Source organism: Aedes albopictus, chromosome 2 (genome assembly GCF_035046485.1).
Source record: "Aedes albopictus strain Foshan chromosome 2, AalbF5, whole genome shotgun sequence".
Taxonomy (NCBI): domain Eukaryota; kingdom Metazoa; phylum Arthropoda; class Insecta; order Diptera; family Culicidae; genus Aedes; species Aedes albopictus.
Window position 1 is genome coordinate 406904108 of NC_085137.1, and position 13943 is coordinate 406918050.

General features: G+C 40.0%; 1 protein-coding gene across 5 annotated transcripts in view; it reads left to right on the forward strand.

The window, feature by feature from the left end:
- LOC109409609 (phosphatidylinositol 3-kinase regulatory subunit alpha) overlaps positions 1-13943 on the forward strand; it is a 146467-nt gene that overhangs the window by 95854 nt on the left and 36670 nt on the right. For all 5 annotated transcript variants that reach the window (XM_062853381.1, XM_062853382.1, XM_062853384.1 and 2 more), the window contains one exon: positions 2602-2874. The gene's annotated coding sequence lies outside the window, so the exon portion shown is untranslated. The remainder of the gene's footprint in view (positions 1-2601; positions 2875-13943) is intronic.

Genomic DNA, 13943 nt, shown 5'->3' on the forward strand with positions numbered 1-13943 from the left:
AGGAATTCCTCCGGAAATTCCTCTAGGAATTCCTCCGGAAATTCCTCTAGGAATTCCTCCGGAAATTCCTCTAGGAATTCCTCCGGAAATTCCTCTAGGAATTCCTCCGGAAATTCCTCTAGGAATTCCTCCGGAAATTCCTCTAGGAATTCCTCCGGAAATTCCTCTAGGAATTCCTCCGGAAATTCCTCTAGGAATTCCTCCGGAAATTCCTCTAGGAATTCCTCCGGAAATTCCTCTAGGAATTCCTCCGAAAATTCCTCTAGGAATTCCTCCGAAAATTCCTCTAGGAATTCCTCCGGAAATTCCTCTAGGAATTCCTCCGGAAATTCCTCTAGGAATTCCTCCGGAAATTCCTCTAGGAATTCCTGCGGAAATTCCTCCGGAAATTCTTCCAGGAATTCCTCCGGAAATTCTTCCAGGAATTCCTCCGGAAATTCTTCCAGGAATTCCTCCGGAAATTCCTCCAGGAATTCCTCCGGAAATTCCTCCAGGAATTCCTCCGGAAATTCCTCCAGGAATTCCTCCGGAAATTCCTCCAGGAATTCCTCCGGAAATTCCTCCAGGAATTCCTCCGGAAATTCCTCCAGGAATTCCTCCGGAAATTCCTCCAGGAATTCCTCCGGAAATTCCTCCAGGAATTCCTCCGGAAATTCCTCCAGGAATTCCTCCGGAAATTCCTCCAGGAATTCCTTCGGAAATTCCTCCAGGAATTCCTCCGGAAATTCCTCCAGGAATTCCTCCGGAAATTCCTCCAGGAATTCCTCCGGAAATTCCTCCAGGAATTCCTCCGGAAATTCCTCCAGGAATTCCTCCGGAAATTCCTCCAGGAATTCCTCCGGAAATTCCTCCAGGAATTCCTCCGGAAATTCCTCCAGGAATTCCTCCGGAAATTCCTCCAGGAATTCCTCCGGAAATTCCTCCAGGAATTCCTCCGGAAATTCCTCCAGGAATTCCTCCGGAAATTCCTCCAGGAATTCCTCCGGAAATTCCTCCAGGAATTCCTCCGGAAATTCCTCCAGGAATTCCTCCGGAAATTCCTCCAGGAATTCCTCCGGAAATTCCTCCAGGAATTCCTCCGGAAATTCCTCCAGGAATTCCTCCGGAAATTCCTCCAGGAATTCCTCCGGAAATTCCTCCAGGAATTCCTCCGGAAATTCCTCCAGGAATTCCTCCGGAAATTCCTCCAGGAATTCCTCCGGAAATTCCTCCAGGAATTCCTCCGGAAATTCCTCCAGGAATTCCTCCAGAAATTCCGAATTGAAAGATCTCCATCCTGAGCGATTGCCAGCCATCGCCTTGACCTATGGCCAGGCCAAATGTCTTCTTCTTTTTTTCTGGTTCGACATCCCTACTGGGACTTGGCCTGCCTCGCTTCAACTTAGTGTTGCACTTCCTCAGTTATAAATTGAAGGGCTTTCTTTGCCTGCCATTGCATGAATTTGTATATTGTGAGGCAAGTACAATGATACACTATGCCCAGAGAGTCGAGATCCTGACCAAAACGGGAATCGAACCCGCCGTCTCCGGATTGGCGATCCATAGCCTAAACAACTAGGCTAACTGGAGACCCATGACCAAATGTCTGTCGACTTGTTTGAATCAAAGATTCCCAAGAAAAATTGTTCAAAAAATTTTCATAAAATCTGCTAGGCCTTACAACCCCTGGAAGGACCAAACGTGCCTGGTAACATAAACATTCGGTTCTAAGCCTCATCAGAGTAGACGTTCCGAATTCTCGGAATCTTAGAATTCTGGAGAAAACATCTCAGCAGAACAAAGCCCTGCTCGATTGGACGTTCTGCTGAATGGATCCGCCTTGATCCAGCTTCAGTCCTTTATGGTGGAAAGCCCTCGGCATTCCATAAAAATGTGACTTTGGAACGTGTTCACTGTTCTGCCCATTTCAACCTATTCAATCCACGCATATGTAGCTTAATAGCTCTGCTAGGTACGTACCTGTCTGCTTGGCTGCGCATTGGTCCAGTCGTCCACCACTACTCCAGTGAACGCATCCATAAAAAAAGTTAATCGTGATTGTATTTTAACCCATCCCTCTGCGAGTTGAATTCGAGCTCATGAATAGTCGCTGTATACAGCTCAGCTGTATGAAGATTTGCTGTGAAGCGCATTTGTGTTTGTTATCTGCTTTAACTTCAGGCTTTCGGTACAGGGTAACTAGGGCTGATTGACGGTGCCTCTTCTGCCAGTACTTGTTTGATGAATTTGATAACATTACTGGGCAATTATAACAATGGTCACCCTGTATATTTTAGTCGTGTTCATTCCTAATGGTATTTTATGCAACCAGCCGACGGTCACTGTGTACCGGCTCCTTTCCGTATGTAGGTATTGGACCAGCACTCCAACAGCCATGAGAGTAAGACCTTGAACAAAATTCATCATATTTCAGCTCTTATCAGGACCTGACTTATTCTACATTCTGATGGTCCCTGTTTTGCCAACGTTTTGTACAGATGTGTTTTCTAGATTTACCGATAGGTAAATCCTTGATTATTTCTCGGGCTAAAATATGATATATGTATCTTTGCAATACCGAAGTTATCTAACGCGTTCCTCAATCTCTATCTTCTGTTTCAGAAACGCATATTTGAAAAAAAAAAAATGGACGGCAAGGAACGACAAAGGTGTTACATTTCCTCTCATAGATGTGCCTTAGGACTTTCAAGTGAAGACCTGTCAGACCGCGTTGAATGAAGAAGAAACACCCAGCGCAGCTGCTGACTTTCATCGACTTGTTCAAAAGAGCATCCGAGATAAACCGGGCAGCAGCAGCAGCAGTAGGAGGAGGAAGAGTGGAGCGAGCGCGGAGGCAAGATTGAGGAACCCGGAGTGTGTGACATATAGGAACGCGTAAGAAGCTTATATACCTACATTTTTTTTTTAACAAAACGTACACACCCCCTCGCGTTTGCGTGAAGATGGAAGCGAAAAGGGGTTCCATTTCACATTTTGTAAGAAAAAAAGCAAGAAGCAGCGCGTTAGCTGTTTGCAGTAGAAGATTACCGCATGTAATTGTGTCGCTGATAATCAGACGCATCCCTATCTGTCCCTCCCCCAATGAAGGGACAAATCGAGGCACAGCAGCACATCTACAAATACTTAGCCCTCGTTTGTAGTTACTGACCCTCTCTGCATATGATTACAATAGCGGCGTACGCTCGCAGATAGTTGATTAGGAACCGTAGAAATTAGCAATTTAAACATTTGATACCGACCGCATCCCCAGTGCAGGTCTGGTAGCGAGTCACATTTTCGTGATTAAGTTACTACTTTTTGACTAAGTCACTAAAAAGTCCCTATTTGAATCAAACAGTCACTGAAGTCATTTTTCTTAGAAAAAAATGTCTAGTCACAAGTTTTGGAAAACTGGCATTGAGAATAATATATACATATAGGTATAAAAATATAACATGGTAGAATTAGTTTTCCGTTCTACCCAAAAATGTCCAACCCTGTTCATGCAATCTTTGAACATCATGGATTTCAGGTTGTGTTCAAAAGCAGTAACACGTCAAAAGACCTGGTATGAAAGAAAAGGTCCCAGTGGGTGCAAAATCTGGGATCTACCAAATATCGTGTCAAAACTGCTCTGCGGTGTACATTGGACAAATTCGCCGAAAGTTCAAAATTCGCCTTCGTGAACATAAACAAGCGGTCGAATCCAGCGTGGCAGTACACACTCCTCATTTCTTGGACCAGGCTGCGGATTGGGAGAATGCTGAGTCGGTGAAGAATGTTAGAAACACTGCACAGTTAAACGCCTGCGAGCCTATGTATGTACATCGCCACAGCGGGACGATCCGCTCATGAACAAAGACGATGCCCCGATACAATCCCCCCTCTTCAACCTGACAAAGCTGGGAATTCAGTAAAACAAAAAAAAAAAAATATCGACGAGTACTGTGCGCAGTACGATTGTATTAGTGCCCAACGTAATCAGTCGACTTAAAAGGTAACCGAAAGTGGTCGACTTAAAAGATGAACTAAATCCTTTTAATTTTTTGTAAGAACTATAAGCGTTGTGTCCTGTCTCGCGTCACGTTCTTTGTGTATAACATGGTGGCCAGATATTGCTTTTAGATTTACATCTGCAATCAGCTAGATAAAGCTAACTATTTCCCTGGGCCTGGGGGGATTTGTAAACAGTATCTACAGGACAGAGTCCAGTTATTACTGGACCTATTAGCTTTTGAGATTGTTTGGGGTTTACTCTCGGGTGTACTTTTACGAACCTTTTCAATTGATTCGAAGATAAAAAAACCCGATTTAATCCACCTATGGTGAACAGAACCCTTCTTACACTTATTAAAATTATTGTTGTGTTATTTGTATTTAACATATTTATTTTGTGTAATTGACCAAAAGTTCTAGAAAATATTGTGGATTTAACATCTAGTGGATTGGTTTCCAATGTTTAAAAATAGCATATTCTGGAATATTGTATCTTCTGTTAACTGCCAAAAAATTTTGAATCGATTAACAAACGGGTAAGAAAATCAGCGAGATACACTTTGTCTAATATCTCTTAATCAGTCGATTATATTAGCTCCGAAGTACTTATTGTTATTCATGGTTATGGTGCAGAAAGGACAAAAATGATATACAGGGGATAGACAAAATGATCGGGACAGGCAAAATTTTCACTTTCCAAAAAATGTTCAACTAGCTGTAACTTTTCAAAAAGTGCATCAAATATTCTCAAATTTTTACTGTAAGTTCTTCAACTAGTTGTGTATCAGTGAACAAAATTTGGAAAAGATCGAACTATTCTTCACGAAGTTATAAAGATTTTTGAAAAAGATAAAATTTTCCGATAGCCAACTTTGAGCTGTTATATCTCCGGATTCAATGAACCGATTGCATTGGAATTTTGACCATTCATGACTTATATAATGAACTCTAGAAAACCTTTGACTTAACTTGAAATTTTTGACTAGCGAAAAAGTTATAGCGATTTTATTTTTTTCACGACTTTTTAGTAAATTGGTCTATTTTTAATATGCATCCCATTACTTTTTCAATTTATTGGCGGCTATGTTGTTACTTTTCTTCAAAACGCATTTATATATAAGTCAATTAGAGGGAAACTAAATGAACTATAATTTGCATCTTGAATTTTGAAACGATGTTGATGTTTTGGATAATTTGGTGTTTTATTAGAAAAATAATCTAATCGTTATAATTTTCTTCCGTGTTAAGAATATTAAGTTAAGTCAATGGTTTTTCATAGCTCATTATATAAGTCATAAATAGTCAAAATTTCATTGCATTCGGTTCATTGAATCCGGAGATATAACAGCTCAAATTTGGCTATCACATAATTTTACCATTTCCAAAAATCTTTATAACTTCGTGAAGAATTGTCCGATCTTTTCCAAATGTTGTCCACTGATACACAACTAGTCGAGGAACTTACAGTAAAAATTTGAGAATATTTGATGCACTTTTCGAAAAGTTACAGCTAATTGAACATTTTTTGAAAAGTGAAAATTTTGCCTGTCCCGATCATTTTGTCTATCCCCTGTATCTACTAAGTAAATCAGTTTTTGCATTAGCTACCCGCATAAACGATAACCATAAGATGTGCTTAACCACCCATTCGGGATACAATTCGAACAGTTTGCGGTATTGTTGAACCGTCTGCATCACGGTTCGTGTATGGTGTAGGTTTATTAGGGTAGTTATTTTGGCAGTCCGGTTTTTGCATTTTTCCCACAATATATAAATTCAAAGCTTTCATTTAACATTGTTAGTTTTCATAAAATTCCTGTGTATTTGTAATTTGTTATTTATAATTTTGTAGAAAACAATAACCTGCTAGTATACACTTTGTATGAGGTCAGCATTATTTGTTGAAAAATAATTTCCCAAAGACTGATCAAAAACTAATGCAAGATAATAAGTGAATATAATAATAAAAAAAAATATTGAAATACTCTTCGTAAGATATCTCAGTAATCAAATGTCGAATCGAAATAAAATTTTAGGGCCTTATACAAGGATATTGTAGCTTTCATTTTGTGTTTAGAGAACCCAAATCGGTTGACAGACGGCTGAGATTTTTATTATGGTACCCTTGGTCAAAAATCTCTCAAAAAGTTAACCTGTATTACTCCCAAGTACTCTTTGAATGATATCTCGGTAACCAAATGTCCAATCATAGTGAAATTGTATAGGGTTCTACTAGAATGTTGTAGCTTTCATTTGGTGCCAGGAGAACCGAAATCGGTTGACAGACGGCTAAGATATTTATTATGATACACTTGGTCAAAAATCTCAAAAGGTTTAGTTGTATAAATCCTAAGTACTCTTCGAAAGATATCTCTGTAACCAAATGTCCAATCGAAATAAAATTTCTGGGCGATCTACTAGGATGCTGTAGCTTTCATTTGGTGCCAAGAGAACCCAAATCGAATGACAAACGGCCGAAATATTTATTATGATACACTTGGTCAAAAATCTTAAAAAGTTTAGATGTATGACTAATAAGTACTCTTCGAGAGATATCTCGGTAACCAAACGTCCAATCGAAAAAAAATCAATAGCGTTCTACTAGGATGTAGTAGCTTTCATTTGCTTCCAAGAGAACTCAAATCGGTTCACAAACGGCTGAGAAACGTGCGTGACTTTTTTGTAACGCACATACACACACACACACATACACACATACACACACACACACACACACACACACACACACACACACACACACACACACATACAGACATTTGCTCAGTTCGTCGAGCTGATTTCATTGGTATATGAGACTCGGCCCTCCGGGCCTCGGATCGAAAGTCGGGTTTTCGAGCGATATTTATACCCTTCTTATGGGTGTAAGAAGGGTAAAAAACAAAAAAGTAAAAACCATTCAATTCAATGGCATCTGACATGAAGTCATTGGTCTAAATCTAGCTTTTTTCGTAGATTTCCACCAATTCCGATTATGAATATTAGTTTATTCATGCTTGATAAATCGTGCTAGGGCCCATATAGCCGAGGCGGTAAACGCACGGGTATTCAGCATGACCATGCTGAGGGTGACGGGTTCGATTCCCGGTCGGTCCAGGATCTTTTCGTAAAGGAAATTTCCTTGACTTCCTTGGGCATAGAGTATCTTTGTGCCTGCCACACGATATACACATGCAAAATGGTTATTGGCAGAGGAAGCTCTCAGTTAATAACTGTGGAAGTGCTCATAGAACACTAAGCTGAGAAGCAGGCTTTGTCCCAGTGAGGACGTTACGCCAAGAAGAGAGAGAAATCGAATGTGAAACACATACTTTCCTTTCGAGGATTCTCCAGGATTTTTTTCTGAGATTCTTCTAAAAGCTTCTTCAGCATTCGTCTTGGAGTTTCTTTTCATTTCTGTTTGGAATGTCATCCGAAGTTCTTTGTGGGATTACCAAAAGCAACTCTTGGAGGAGTTTCATACAAAACTGCTGGAGAAATGGCTTAATAAATTGCTGGAGGAATTCCTTATCAAACTCCTGGTGTAATTCCATAAAAAAAACACTTGGGGGAATTCCCTAATAAACTCATGGGAAATTTCCATGAGGAACATCTTCGAGAGCTTCAGAAGAATCTGCTGATATTCCGGAAGGAACTAACGGAAGAATGCCGAAAGACGTTCCTGGAGGAATGCTGATGGAATCCCGGAAGAAGTTCCTTCGAGAATTCCGGAGAAAGTTCGTGGCGGACTCTTGGGAGGATTTTCTGGATGAATTCCATTAATAATTCCTGGAGAAATCCCAGACATAACTCCTGATGGAATCCCGGATACAATTCCGGAAGGAAATTCAGAAGTAACTTCTGGATGGACTTCTGGAGAGATCACTAAAGGAACTCCTGGACGAATCTCGGATAGAATTCCTGAAGGAATCCCAGAAATACGCCCGGAGGACTCGTAGAAGAAACTTCTGTAGGAACACCAAAGCGAATAACACTAGTTTACAAAATAAAACAAAAGTCGTGAACTTCTGTCAACGACCAAAATTTTTGAAGTACAATTTAGCGCTGATTTCGGAACCACGCTTCAAAAAATTTTAAGTAGAGCAGTTTTTGAGTTTTATCTCAATATTGAGTTTTACAACTTTTTAAAATATGGAATTTACTAAAATTCAAATATCTTGCGTTTTGTTCAATCAATTTTAAATCTTTTTTTTCATAAATCAAAAGCTGAATACAATACCATTCGATCGACTGAATGCAGGTTTTGCGTCAGATTGAGAAATTCAAGATATTGGCGAGTTCTAGGGACGACCTCCTTACATTTTAGCAAAATTTTCAAAAATATATGAAGAAATGTATTTTTTTCAATTAGAAAAAGACAATCTAAAAAATCTTTCTAGACGTTTATTTGACATATCATTTGTAGGCGAGTTACAGTAAAATATTTAGCTCAATCGGAGCATTGGGTACGGTGAATGAGATGTGTGGAGTGAGCGACTTTGCTTGAAAATAGAACAAAAATCGATTTCAAATCATCAACTTTGTATGGAAAGTCGAAAAAATTTCCGCTCCACTGTAATTTTTTTCCTTCGCGTTTTCGAACTCAGGGCATGATTCTACACCAAAAATGATCATCAGCTTACCGAGTTCAAAAATGCTGTAAACTAGTGTAATTTATGAAGGAATTCTCAGAAAGAGCTCCCTGAGAAGTCCAAGAAGGAACTCCTGAGGAATCCTGGAATAAATTCCTGGAGCAACCACCGAAGGAATACCAGAAGAAGGGAATTCTAAAAGGAAGAAGAATTCCCAAGAATGGAAAATCCTTATAAATAAAGTAGTTCTGTTTGATTCAAGAAGAGTGGTTGCTGTTTTATCTATATCCTTTTTGTGGAAGGAATGATGGATGTTTTGGAAGGGTTTATTCCAAGGTTTTCTGTGACACCAAGAAAAAGTGTAGTTGAGAGCGGATTGCATCCTTTCTCAAACAACGCCATCAATCAGGTCACGTACAATGATGACAACGTCATCTGCATATCCAGTTACCTCAAAACCCCATCCACAGGTCCATCCACAACTAAAGACCATAAACAAAGGAGAGAGCACTCCACCTTGTGGGCAACCTCTTGTGGCCTTCTAAGTGATATGTGAACGACTCAGCTCTTATGAGATTTTTCGATTTGCTAGTATAGAGTGTATCCAAGTTATAGATTGTACAAACGTTTTTTCGATCTTTATGACTTAGTCAGACTAACGCATGTGGTGCTGAAATCGTAGACTTGCCACTTTGATAAGCAAAATGGGATTTAGAAAGAGGCATAGTTTACATAAACTTTTGTATTTATACACTCACATGATACCTTTTCCATGATTCAACATTACTGGTGATAGACTTATCACTTTTAAAAGTTGTTAGGTCTGTTCTGTCTTTTTCCGCTTTGGGAATAAAGACAACACGGACATGACGATAAATGTGTTTCAGAATAGACTGGTCCTAACAACCTATATAGGCTGAGTGTACCAATTATCGCCGTAGAGGTTCCCTATTTGGCCATAGTGGTTACAGTGGCGTCTCGTAACCTCACTTTTTACCTGTTCAACGACCCTAAAAGTTACATTTGCGGAGAATTGAGGATCAGAATCAAAATGAAAATGAGCGGAAACGCCTATTATCGTCGTTTTTTACAAATAACAAGTTAATTTATTGTGAGAAATCAAGAATTCAACGAATCCAAATTCTTGCCAGCAGGTAGATTTGAGGTTAGGGAATCGCCACTGAGTGGTTATTTGAGATACTTCAAAGTTTAGCATTATTTCAAGAGTTTTAATGACAAGATACATTTAAATTATTGCTACTAAAACTTTCATAATAGGTCAAAGCTTGAACACTTTCTAAATTTCCACTATGACCAAATAGGGAACCACTACGGCAATAACTGGTACACTTACCCTAGAGGGTGGAAACAGCGTTCGCTCCTCTTTCTGGATCAGCGCGTGATCAGTCGTCAACTCCAGCACCTTCGTCGCCTGTATCTGCTTCAGGAGTACAAAATAGTGTATAAGTTCTCAATATTTCAGTGGGTTCCACAGTGAGTTAATTCCTACGGAAACTTACATACCTCCCAGATCTCTTGCCAGGATTCCTCCAGGAAGAACTCTCGGGATTCTACCACAGATTCTATCCTGGATTTCCTAGCGAATACCTTTTGAGATTACTTTCAGGAGTTCCTCGATTTCTTCAAAATTCCTTCCGAAACTTCTTAAGAAATTAATTCCAAGGAATTCCTTCTAGGATAACTCCAGCAATTTTTCCTGAGAATCTTCCAGGAATTTCTTCCGTGGCTTCTCCATTAATTTATTCTAGGGTTTCTCTAGGATTTCCATATGTGATACTTCAGGTAGCTCCATCTGAAGATTTTTTTTTGAAATTCCTTCATAAGTGCCCTCTGGGATCCATTCTATAATTCCTAGAAGGTTCCTCCAGGAACTCCTTCATGGATTGCTTCAGAGATTTCTTCTGAGACTTCAAGGGATTTCTTCCGGGAGTTCCGGAAATCCTTCAGGAAATTCATGATAGATTCTCCCAATAGTTTCTTTTAAAATGTCTTTAGAAAATTTTTTTAGACTTCCAGCAGGTATTCCTGGGAGTTCCTGCTATTTCATCCGGGATTTCCTCCGAGATGCTTCCTGGAGTTCTCTCGGGGAATGTCTCGGGAATTCCTCCCGAGACTCCTTCAGAAGCTCCTTCCAAAACTCTATCAGGGATTTCTTCCACGTGAGACTTTTCCCAGAGTTCCTTCTAGGATTTCTTCAGGAATTCTTTCTGAGATCCTTCCAGGAATCTTACAAGAACTTCTTTCAGTATTCTATCCAAAACTTCTCTATGATTCTTCCAGGATTTTTTTCGGAAACTACTTCTGGGACTGCTTCTTTTGGGCTTCTGTCAGGAATTTCTCCAGGAACACCTTCGTGGATTCCTTTGGGAACTCTTTCCAGGATTCCTCTTGGAATTTTTTTCGGAATGCTTTCAGAAACTGCTTCCCGGATTTCTTCAGGATCTCTTTCCAGGATTCATCTAGGAACCCTTTTCCGGTTTCCTCCAAGAGTTCCGTTTGGAATTCTTCTGGAAGTTCATTTTGGCAATCTTTCAGTTGTTTCTAATGAAAATCCTCCAGGAGTTTATTAGGGAATATTTTGAGGAATTCTTCCTGCAGTTTTTGTTTATGAAGTTTCAGAAAGTTCCTACAGGATTTCTTTCAGGAAATACTCCAACAAGTTCCTTCCTGGATTCCATTTTCTTAGGAATATCTTCTGAAAGTCGAAAAAAAAACTTCTGAAGGCATTTCAAAAGAAGCTATTGCGAGAATCTCAGGTGGACTTCCTGGAGGATTCCCGGAACTTAATGAAAAATCCCGGAAGAAATTCCTTGATGTTTCAGAAGGAATCCTGGAAAGAGTTCCTGTTATTCTGAAATGTAAAAATATTCGATGCTATTGGCTTCTGTACAAGCGCCACGGAAAGTTGATCTTTCGTAAATCTTCGACCACGCACACTAGTGCGCCTTGAGCGTAATGGAGATTCATTTCAAGTATTTTAGGTATCAATCAATGTTTGGGATCCGATTTTTCCGGACGGCTATCGTCTTTTTTTGGAAGTTACGGACCATCACGGTTTGTTTTCGGATGAGGTTTTGGATTTTGATTTTTATCGGTTTTCTCACCTAGGCTCAAGCTCCTGCCGTTACTGATTCCAAAGTTCTCTATAGTAGGTATATTTGGTTTCACACTACTATAGCTAGGAGTAAGATTCGAGTAATTTCATAGCACGTTAGAGGTAAGTGAGCTTACCTGTACAGTGGAATTGCCTTGTTGGCTACCGATGACTATGGTTATCTTACCTAGGCCTGTTGATATTGCTGCCGTAATTCTGCAAAGTGACGTAAGCGCCATTCAAAATGTCGACTTTTTTTGGTACATTATATATAATATCTGGAGCAGTGAATCAAAATTCAACCATCGCGCAACAATAATGACAATGTCGCAACCTGTATTTGTTGCGACAATCCACCCAATGCGACATAAGATTGTCCCAACTTGAAAATAATAGGATAAACATCGTACACTATGAGTTTAGAGATTTGTTAGCCTTGCATTGTATGGTTCTACCATGATCCTTTTCCATTTGAAACAAGTGAGCTATAGTCTGTATAGCAGATTTGCCTTTTTGATTTACCTAAGGCTTCCTCAGATTTCTCTTGGATCAGTGTTGAGTTTCCTCAGTTGTACTTCCCCGAAGCGATTGTTGTGGTTAAACTGTGATCTGTGAAGTATCTTCATTGACGCACTATCTACCGTGAAGATCCATTCCACATCAAGAGTAGACGGTTGGAAAACACACAAATTAGTTATTGACAGATTATTCTGGCTGTCGATGAGTGCTTTTACTCAATCATCGCTGTATTTGGAACTGAGAGGAAAGAATGCCCGAATTTGCACTGGATGTTAAGGACAAACATCTTGAAATCCTGCTTCAACAGTGCATCAAAACTTCAGACGCACAAATCTCAAGAAGCAAGCTTAAACAACAATGCATTTTATTATTCTGTTTTTGCTCACTCGTAATAAGCTTAAAATAAGAAGCTCAGGTGCGCTGGTTTTGTTCCCGAAGAGATTCGTGCCCTCGAAATCGTGAGTAGGTGCCAAAGTCGGCCATTTTGGGATTCTAACAAGTCTGTCCTTAAATTGTATCTTCTTCTATTACGACTAGCTCGGCATTTCACCAGGGGATTCAAGTTTTATTTACGGTCTTAAAGCATTCCGCAGTCTCCTGATTCTTGCAAGTCAGCACCATATAGCCAAAGTTGCAGGTAAGATTACTGAACTTCGGCTTCAACATGTCAGTTCTTTGTTGTTCCACTCGAAGCAAAAATCCTTCCCAAAGAACATCCAGCTTCGTTGTGAGCCGGGTTGTGTGAAAGTCTTTTGATAAGATTCCGACCTTTCTACAACTGACAATTTCTTTGTAGTTTTGGCCAGTTGGGTGTCTCTTAGGCATCTTGTGGTCACTACCCGAGGGTTCAGCCACTAAGCCTTCCTTGCTTGTCTACCCTGCACGTTCTCTCTAGGATCCACGTGATGTTTGATCCGTTTTTGGCTGGAATCTTTTTTAGCTGATGTTGGTTTGTCCAGATCCTTTCTACTGCATTTTGATGAAGCAGGCACCTTTTCTGGGGATCCTATTGGACTGTATAATGGTATAGAAGAAATCACATAGGCTGGAACGCATTAAACTCTTATAAAACCTCCTGGATATTTTGAGTGTAGAATTAGCATATGTTAAATTACACATAAATAAAAAAATCCTTCCCTGAAAGCCTCCTGAGACCCGCTCAAACCCTCTGCAACCTTGTAATCCTCTGACATGTCTCCGTCTAGTGCCTCGTCTTGAAATTCTTTCCCCTCTAACACCTCTTTGGAAGTCTACTAAAATCCCCTGAAATTCTGCGAAATGTCTTGAAACGTCTTGATATACTTCTAAAACCCCTAAAACTCCCTAAGAAGCCCACAAAAACCCCAAAACAACTCCCTATAAGCCCCTGTGACATCCACTTGAAACGCATCAAAACCCCTTTTAAACATCCGTGACTCCCTTGAAAGCTTCCTAAAACACCCGGAAATCATTCCTAACCCCACCTGAAACCATCTTAAGCGCCATGAAACCTCTCTTTTTTAATTTCTTTTTATTCGTGTTTAACTAAAGCTAATTCTTCACATCTAAAACCTCTCTGAAACCCACCCGAAATTGGCTCGAAAGCCCCTTAAAATTCCTGGAATCCCCTCCGTAATCCCCCAGGAATTCCCAGAAACCCCTTCAAAAATCCATACAAACACCTGCGAAACCACCTTAAATCTCCTAAAACACCTTGAAGCTCCACTGAATCTCGCTTGACAACCCGCTGAAGGCCCCTTTAACTC